The sequence below is a fragment of the Salvelinus alpinus genome, chromosome 18 (assembly GCF_045679555.1).
Source record: "Salvelinus alpinus chromosome 18, SLU_Salpinus.1, whole genome shotgun sequence".
NCBI lineage: Eukaryota > Metazoa > Chordata > Actinopteri > Salmoniformes > Salmonidae > Salvelinus > Salvelinus alpinus.
In genome coordinates, this window is record NC_092103.1 from 3,246,614 (window position 1) to 3,255,740 (window position 9,127).

Here is a 9,127-nt window from a genome sequence, read left to right on the forward strand (position 1 = left end):
GAAACTAAGGTGAAGCATGGACATGGAAAGGAGTTTTTTCAGAGACAGAACAGAGGCAAGGGAGCGAAGTGTTTCAGAAAGACAGGGGAGCTCACAGCTAAGCGAGTGGGAGTGTTGCTCACAGTCGCTCACAGCGAGTGGGAGTGTTGCTTTTTGGAAGCAAAGGGCAAAGCCTGAAAGAGAGAGAGTGAATTAATAGAGCATGGCAGATGAGGGAGCACTATGGCTCAGTGCTCTACACCCAACAAACCCTGCTGCTACTGCTTTACAAAGAGGACACACACATTTCTCTTTTACCCCACAATTCTGATCTTGTCTCATCGCTGCAACTCCCCAACAGGCTCCCGATCACAGCTGGTTGTGACACAGCCCAGGAACGAACCCAGGTCTGTAGTAACGCCTCAAGCACTCTGATGCAGTGCCTTAGACCACTACGCCACTGGGGAGTCCCCACATAACAGAGTTTTATAACACCTTGATTAGTCTTATTTACATCAAACCCTTTTTTGCCTTTGTGCACCTGCAAATCAAATAGAACTTATTGTCTTTCACGCACTTGCTTTATTTCCAAACAGTGCATTCTTTAAACACATTAGCTTTAAAGATCAACCTCAGTTGGTGGAAGTACTTTGATACTAGCTACTCCTAATGCTGGAATGAGGAGCTTAGCTAAGGAGCTGCTAAGGAACAGAGTGAGGTATGGACACCATAGAATAAACACCAGCTACTATACAGTAACACCAGAATGAGATTGACACGATATTATCAAATAGACCCACTAGACAACCAGGTCATTGTTGAGAACCAAGAACACTTATAAAATAAGACTTAACTGGTTAAATAAAACTGAGAAGGGTAAATAGTCACCTACCTACCCTATTCCCAAAACAAACAATGGGAATTCTAGAACACTACAAGCAGAGCCGGCTCTACAGGGTGGCAAAGCCGGGCATGGACCCCTCAGATAGAATTTGTGTCCCTCCCCCCAGTTTTGTTTCCTCATAAACATAACAAATGGTATATGAATTATGATCCCTGGTTTTGCCAATGTAGCGTTTTCAGGCCTGCCAGCAGTGTAGAATGGGACAGAGGCTATGCCGGGTGTGTGCTCATAATCTGAAGATGGGGAAGGGAGGAGGGATTTTATAATGTAATATGTAGGAGTTAAAATCCCAAAATGCATTCTGTTTGGGCACCTAGCCATCCAATGTCATAAGGTACCACCTTCATTACCTTTTTTAGGAAGCTCATTGGATCCCACTCAGGGCGGGGTCAAATTGACAGTTTTTTTTCTCACAGAAAGGGAAAAAAGTTTTCAGACAGCTACAGCTAATAATAGGCTAGCTAGTAGCTACTAGCATCGTTAAGTTTTGGTAGCGGCGAGCTGAATAATTATAGTTGGTTAATCAGCATGGACATCCGAAAATAGCTAGGCACTGCAAATAGCAAAACAACTGAGGACCACCATGTTGAGTGCGATGCCGAGCTCACCGAGCAGCCTGCTGGCCCGACCACCAAGGTGGAGGAGCCAAGCAGCAAATGTAATACCCGTCCATCCCTCACATTGCCTGCTGACCAACAAGATTGAGACGACCCAGGGGCTAGTACCAACAGCACGAGGGTAACATCACAACAAGCACCTGCACCTCCATTAACCTAGCCACTTGCACCTGACGACCTGTTGGATCTAACCAAAACTGAACCAGCGGAAACAGGGTATATTGGTTCTTGCTAAGTGAAATCGCAACCACAGCCAGGAACAACAAATGGTCCCCACTCAGTGTTATTCAGATATACGGCGGGCCTTTGTCAGCAATAGTGAGATCGATGGTGAGGCTTATATCTGTACCTGGAGCAAAGACTTTGTGTTTTTCTATAGCAAAAGTTCAGGATATGACCAGGTTACTTCCGGAGGCTGTGAGTTAGTCACCAGGGGCTAATACTGTCATGGTTCATGTGGGGTCAAATGACATTATGAAGGGCAGCTCAGAGCAGCTGAAGATGGATTTTAAAGAACTGATTGGGTCTCTAATTGACACCAACAATACGCCCCATAACATCTGGCCCTGTGCCCTCCCTAAATCGTTGCATTGAACGGTTCAGCAGAATTTTAGCCCTCCATAACTGGCTACTATTGCAGCTCTGTGGGTGTAACATTTATTGACAATTTTGATACCTTCTGGAAAAAAAGCTCGTATTATAAGGAGGATGGGATCCACTCAAGTAATATGGCTACAGGTTCATCTGCCTCACCTAAAGCCCATTCTGGTGGGAAGCTGCTATAGACCACCAAGTGCTAACAATTAGTATCTGGATAACATCTGTGAAATGCTTGATAATGTATGTGATATCCATAGAGAGGTATACTTTTGGGTGACTTAAATGTTGACTGTTTTCATCAGGCTGGCCACTCAAGAGAAAGCTTGAAACTGTAAGTGCCTGCAACCTGGTTCAGGTTATAATTCAACCTACCAGGGTAGTTACAAACAGTTCTTGAATGAATTCATCAACATGTACTGATCATATATTTACTAATGCTGCAGACATTTGTTTGAAAGCAGTACACAAATCCATTGGATGTAGTGATCACAATATAGCAGCCATATCTAGGGAAACCAAAGTTTTAAAGGCTGGGCCTAATATTGTGAATAAGAGGTCATACAATAAGTTTTGTAGGGATTACTATGTTGTTGATGTGAAGAATATTTGTTGGTCCGTGGTGTGTAATGACGAGCAACCAGATGCTGCACTTGACACATTTATTAAATTGCTTATCCCAGTTATTAATAAGCATGCACCCATTAAGAAAACGACTTAAACACTGTTAAATCACTGTGGATTGATGAGGAATTGAACAATTGTATGGTTGAGAGGGATGAGGCAAAAGAGATGGCAAATAGTTCTGGCAATACAACCTATTGGCAAACGTACTGCAAATTGAGAAATCATGTGACTAAACAGATTAAAAAGAAGAAGAAGCTACACTATAAAACAAATATAAATAACATAAAGAATGATAGTAAAGACCTTTGGAGTACCTAAAATAGAATTTTGGGCAAAAAGGCAAACGTTCATTCGTTCATTGAATCAGATGGCTCATTTATCACAAAACCAACTGATATTGCCAACTACTTTAATTAATTTTTCAATGGCAAGATTAACAAACTTAGGCATCACATGCCAGCAACAAATACTGACACTACACATTCCAAGTATATCTGACCAATTTATGAAAGACAAGCATTTGTCACGTATACTCCCCTTCCGGCTCTCGAGGTCGTCAGGCTGCTCGTTATTAAGGACACCTGTCACCTTCGTTGCGCGCATCAGCGCCTCATCAGACTCACCTGGACTCAATCAACTGCCTGATTACCTATATGTCACTTCCTTTGGTTCTTTCCCTAGGCGTTATTGTTTCTGTTCCATTGCTTCATATCTGTACGCTACTTGTGTTTCTTGTTTTGGTCCTTGTGTTATTTCTTATTAAAAGTCACTCCCCTGAACTTGCTTCCCAACTCCCAGCGAAGACGTCACAGAATAATGCATCACCTAAGGGGAGCATCAGGGAATTTTTGTTTTTTGTGAATGTAGGTGAAGTCCGAGTGCTGCTACTGGAGCAGCTGGCTCAGCTGGCTCGTCAGGCTTCCATGCCTCAGCCAGCTCGTCAGGTTTACAAGACCCGTTTGCCCAGTCAAGCGTCCGTTGCCGAGTCTACTGAGGATACCTTCATCTAGCTCGTCAGGCTCCCATGCCTCAGCTGGTTCGTCATGTTCACAAGACTCAGTTGGCTCGGCAGGCTCCCGCGCCTCAGCCGGCTCCTCAGGCAGACTCCCGCACCTCAGCCGGCTCGTCAGGCAGACTCCCACGCCTCAGCCGGCTTGACAGGTTCCCGCGCCTCAGCAGAAGTGGCCGGCCCGTTCTTGGTCCTTGGGACCGTCCCTCTGGTTGGCGTCCTGGGGCTAGAGCCGCGCGTCAGGGAGGGGGTACTGTAACGTATACTCCCCTTGAGGTAGTCAGGCTGGTCATTATTACGCACACTAGTCACTTTCATTACGTGCATCAGCGCCTCATCAGACTCACCTGGTCTCAATCACCTGCCTGATTACCTTCCCTATATATGTCACTCCTTTTGGTTCTTTCCATAGGTGACGGGAGCTGGGGGGGTTCATGGAGCCGCCATGTTGTCGGAGTGAAAGCTTGGAAGTCTGGAAAGAGAACCGGGGCAGGGAGATTTCTGAGGAAGCGGACTGGTGTGAATTGTATTGGAAGGTCGGAAGGCCCAGCTGCGTTGTTGTCGGCACGTTATTGGGGACATAAGCAGAACTCCAGAAGGGGAAAATTGAGTCTGTAGAGAAAGCAAGTACAAGATGGGTGTCAGGGATGGAGTTGCAGTATTATCATAAGGAGATGTGTACTTGGAAAATGGAGAAGGAATGGACGGAAAAAGAGAGGGAGAAGAGGTCTAAGAGAGAGAGGGAAGAAGAGGGGGAGTTGAGTTGGATAAAAATGGTGGAAAAAGGGAGATGAAGAAGAATGGTAGAAAGTGTAAGCAGAGGGAGCTGAAGACAGGAGGAGAAATGGAGGTGAATGAGGGTGAAGTATCGAGGTGGTAGGTGCGGTGAAGTTATCGGAGACAGGTATTACCGAGGATCAGGATGAAGAAGAGTCTGTGACAGTAGGAGTGAAGTTTATGGAAAAAGACTCTTGCCTTTTGGCTGATCCATTTGTGGTTTCATGGTTGGTGAAAAAATAGTTGGGTCATGTGGAATCAGTGAAGGTAACTGGAAGTGGTCTAGTGATAATTGTTTGTGTTTCTGTGGGCGAGGAAGAATGCTCTCGAAGTAAAACGAATGGGGGCAAGAAAAGTGAATTGTTTCGTTCTCAGGAAACGGGCACCAATGAAAGGAGTGATAACTTGGGAAGCAGTAGATAATAACGTTGACCAGCTGAGGGCAAAGATTCCCGGTGTATGTGATGCTCGTCGTTTGATGCGACGCAGACAGGGAGGCGAGAGTGGGGAAACAGAAGATTCATTAAGATGTTACAGGTGTCAGGCTTATGGCCATGTGGCAGAAGTGTGTAGGAGGGAGGATCCAAGGTGTGATAAATGTGCAGAAGTGCATGAGACAAAGGAATGTGTAGTATTGGGGAAAGTAGTGGAATGTGTTAATTGTAGGAGTGCCCATGGAGCTGGGGATCAGAAATGTCCCGTGAGAGAGGCAGGTTGAGGTTTCCAGGGTTAGAGTAGAGCAGAAGTTGTCATGCTGAGGCAGTGAAGAAAGTAGAGGAGAATGGGTTAAGGGGGAGGAGTGGTGAGAGTAGTAGAGATATACCAGTACAGAGGGATAGGCCAAAAAGTGAAATAAGTTTCAGTAAGATTGGATTTTTAGCATTTAAAGCAAAAGTTACTAATTGTACTGCAGGGATGGTACGGAAGTCTCGGAAAATGGAGGTTGTGGTGGCAGCTGCAGAAAGGTATTTGGGTGTGTGAGACTTGACAGCAGAAGAGTTACCGGGTGTGTTAAGTGGTGATGTCCCATCCTTTCAGGGTGATGGCAGGAGGTAGGAATAAATACATAGGGCGGTGTTCATTTTATTTTATAGATTTTTGAAATTAGTGAGTATAGTGTTAGATGGTAGGGTATTTATTTAGTAAATTTTTCTTCTTCAAGTAAAGTATAATGGAGTTGTACTCCAGTCTAGTATGTAGCAGTAATGCAACAAATTGGATGCCAACCTCCGTTAAACCTCATATAAGAAGAAGAAAAAGTCTTTCCCTTGGTGTATATTGTTTATGTTCTGTTTCATGTCTCTACACTACTCGTGTTTCTTAATTTAGAATTCCATAAGCTAAGTGTGGAAGAAGGGGGGGAAATTATTATTTTCTATCAACAATGACAAGCCCTCGGGGTCTGACAACTTGGATGGAAAATTACTGAGGACGATATTGCTGCTCCTATTTGCCATATCTTCAATTTAAGCCTACTAGACAAGTGTGTGCCCTCAGGCCTGGAGGGAAGCAAAAGTTATTCCCCTACCTAAGAATAGTAAAGTAGTATTCCCCTTAACTGGCTCAAATAGCGGACAAATCAGCTTGTTACCAAACCTTAGTAAACATTTGGAAAGAATTGACCAGATAAAATGCTATTTTACAGTTAACAAATTGACAACAGACTTTCAGCAAGCTTATATCGAAGGACATTCAACAAGCACAGCCCTTACACAAATTACCGATGATTGGCTGAGAGAAATTGATGAAATAAAGATTGTGGAGGCTGTTTTTTAGACTTCAGTGTGGCTTTTGACATTATCGATCATGGTCTGTTGATGGAAACACATATGTGTTATGGCTTTACACCCCCTGCTATATTGAGGATAAAGAGTTACCTGTCGAACAGAACACAGAGGGTGTTCTTTAATGGAATCCTCTCCAACATAATCCAGGTAGAATCAGCAATTCCCCAGGGAAGCTGTCCCTTACTTTTTTCAATCTTTACTAACGACATGACATGAGCAAAGCCAGTGTGTCTATGTATGCGGATGACTCAATACTATACACGTCAGCTACCACAGCAACTGAAATGACTGCAACACTTAACAAAGAGCTGCAGATAGTTTCAGAATGGGTGGCAAGGAATAAGTTAGTCCTTAATATTTCAAAACTAAAAGCATTGTATTTGGGACAAATCATTCACTAAACCCTAAACCTCAACTAATAATTTGGAAATCAAGAAAGTTGAGGAGACTGAACTGATGGAGTAACCCTGGATTGTAAACTGTCATGGTTAAAACATATTGATACAACAGTAGCTAGGATGGGGAGAAGTCTGTCTATAATAAAGTGCTTCTCTGCATTCTTAACAGCACTATCAACAAGGCAGGTCCTACAGGCCCTAGTTTTGTTGCACCTGGACTACTGTTCAGTCGTGTGGTCAGGTGCCACAAAGAGGGACTTAGGAAAATTGCAATTGGTTCAGAACATGGCAGCACGGCTGGCCCTTGGATGTACACAGAGAGCTAACATTAATAATATGCATGTCAATCTCTCCTGGCTCAGAGTGGAGGAGAGATTCACTTCATCACTACTTGTATTCATGAGAGGTATTGTCATGTTGAATGCACCGAGCTGTCTGTTTGAACTACTGGCGCACAGCTCGGACACCCATGCATACCCCACAAGACATGCCACCAGAGGTCTCTTCACAGTCCCCAAGTCCAGAACAGACTATGGGAGGCGCACAGTACTACAAACTGTAGAGCCATGACTAAATGGAACTCTATTCCACATCAAGTAACTCATGCCAGCAGTAAAATTAGATTTAAAAACAGATACAAATACACCTTATGAAACAGCAGGAACTGTGAAGCAACACAAACATAGACACATGCATACAAACACATGATAACATATGCACTATACACACATGTACACATGGATTTTGTGTTATAGATACGTGGTGATAGAGTAGAGGCCTGAGGGCAAACACTTAATGTGTTGTGAAATCTGTTATGAATGTATTGTAAGGATTTAAAAATGTATAACTCCCTCAATTTTACTGGACCCCAGGAAGAGTAGCTGCTGCCTTGGCTAATGGGGATCCATAGTAAATGCAAATACAAACATCGTGTGCTTTCTTGTGTGCAAAATTACAGTTGTTGTGTATATGGCTGATTTTCAGATTTTGTATGAGTGGGGCGCATATCTTGTTTTATTTATTTATTTATTTTTATTTAGTGACGGTTGTTGATGTGTACGGCTACATTTTAGATACATTTTTGTACATTTGAACAGTAGTAGGACCAATCTACATTGTGTTATTAGGGCTCTAATGCCCCATTCATTTAAATTGCCCCCTCATGCATGTCATTCTGGAGCTGGGCCTGACTACAAGATGCTATTCTCACTGCCATCACCTGGCCATTCAATTAAAAAGCAGCATCTGAAGGATATCACTGGTTGAAACCAGATTAAACAGATACAGGAAATAAAGAGAGAAGGTGTTCAAGGCTTAGCCAACTGTATGTGCATGCCTGGGGTAGTACTAGAAGTAATGCCATTTCCTGCCATGGCTGTGTCTGTGGCAGCAGCACGGAGCAACTGGACCGTTGTTGAATGGCCTGCCATGGTGTTAGGGTGGCGGGAGGTCAGGGGGAAAGACCCAGTGCCTGAAGCCAATCAGTCCAGAGAGGAGCACTGTGCTGGTGGCAGTGAGACTGCTAGCAATGGGAATGTATCTGGAACACCTGTTACAGGCATGCCAGTTTCCATAGTGATGACTGAGACTTGGAGAGGGTAGGAGAGAGGGTAGGAGACAGGAAGAGACGGGGAGAGACAGAACAGCGCTGGTTCTGTCATTGTGAGAGAGTAAGCGAGACATTGAGAGACGGAGGGGAGTCATTTCACCTCAAAAAGCACAATAAACAGGATTTCGACACCCACCATCTCAGATTGTCCTGAAATCTTTTCTGTTGTTAGAAACAGATAAGATTAGCATTCCTGAAACATTTTCTTTGCAACTTTGGGTAGAAAACCAATAGCTTTCCCTCATGATAAAATGTATTGTATGGTCATCCTCACAATTCAAGCCAGTCCTCCATGAAAGTAATTCTGTTTGTCCTTCTCTTAGGCTTCGTTTGTATCCGGGAAAATGGTTCCTCTGTGTGGGGTTGATTCCCTTAAAAAAAGGTCTGGATTAGTTAGATCATTCCTGGCGAACCTGCAAACCATTAGGCTACAATTCTAATGGTTTCCTACGGTTTCTAATGGTCTTCAAATGGTAAAAGTCCCAAACACACACTATTGTTGTAATGGTACTGGGTTGAGTTGGGTTTAAAGGTAAATGTTTCTAATCACACTACATATAAATTCTAATAATTGTATTGAAAAACATATGACTGCCTTGCAATGGTTTGTAATTGCATTACTTTATTAGAGTAGCCACATTTTTGTCACTAACTTTTGGGCTTGTAGGAAAAGTCTCATTTGAGATTGAACCACATGGATAGCCCTCTTAGAGAGCTGCCATTTGTTGGACAATTCAAGGAGAGTTGGGTTGAAACATTAGGTTGCTAAGACATTGATAAGCTGAATTGCTGAATTACTGGCATGATCACACAATTTACCACA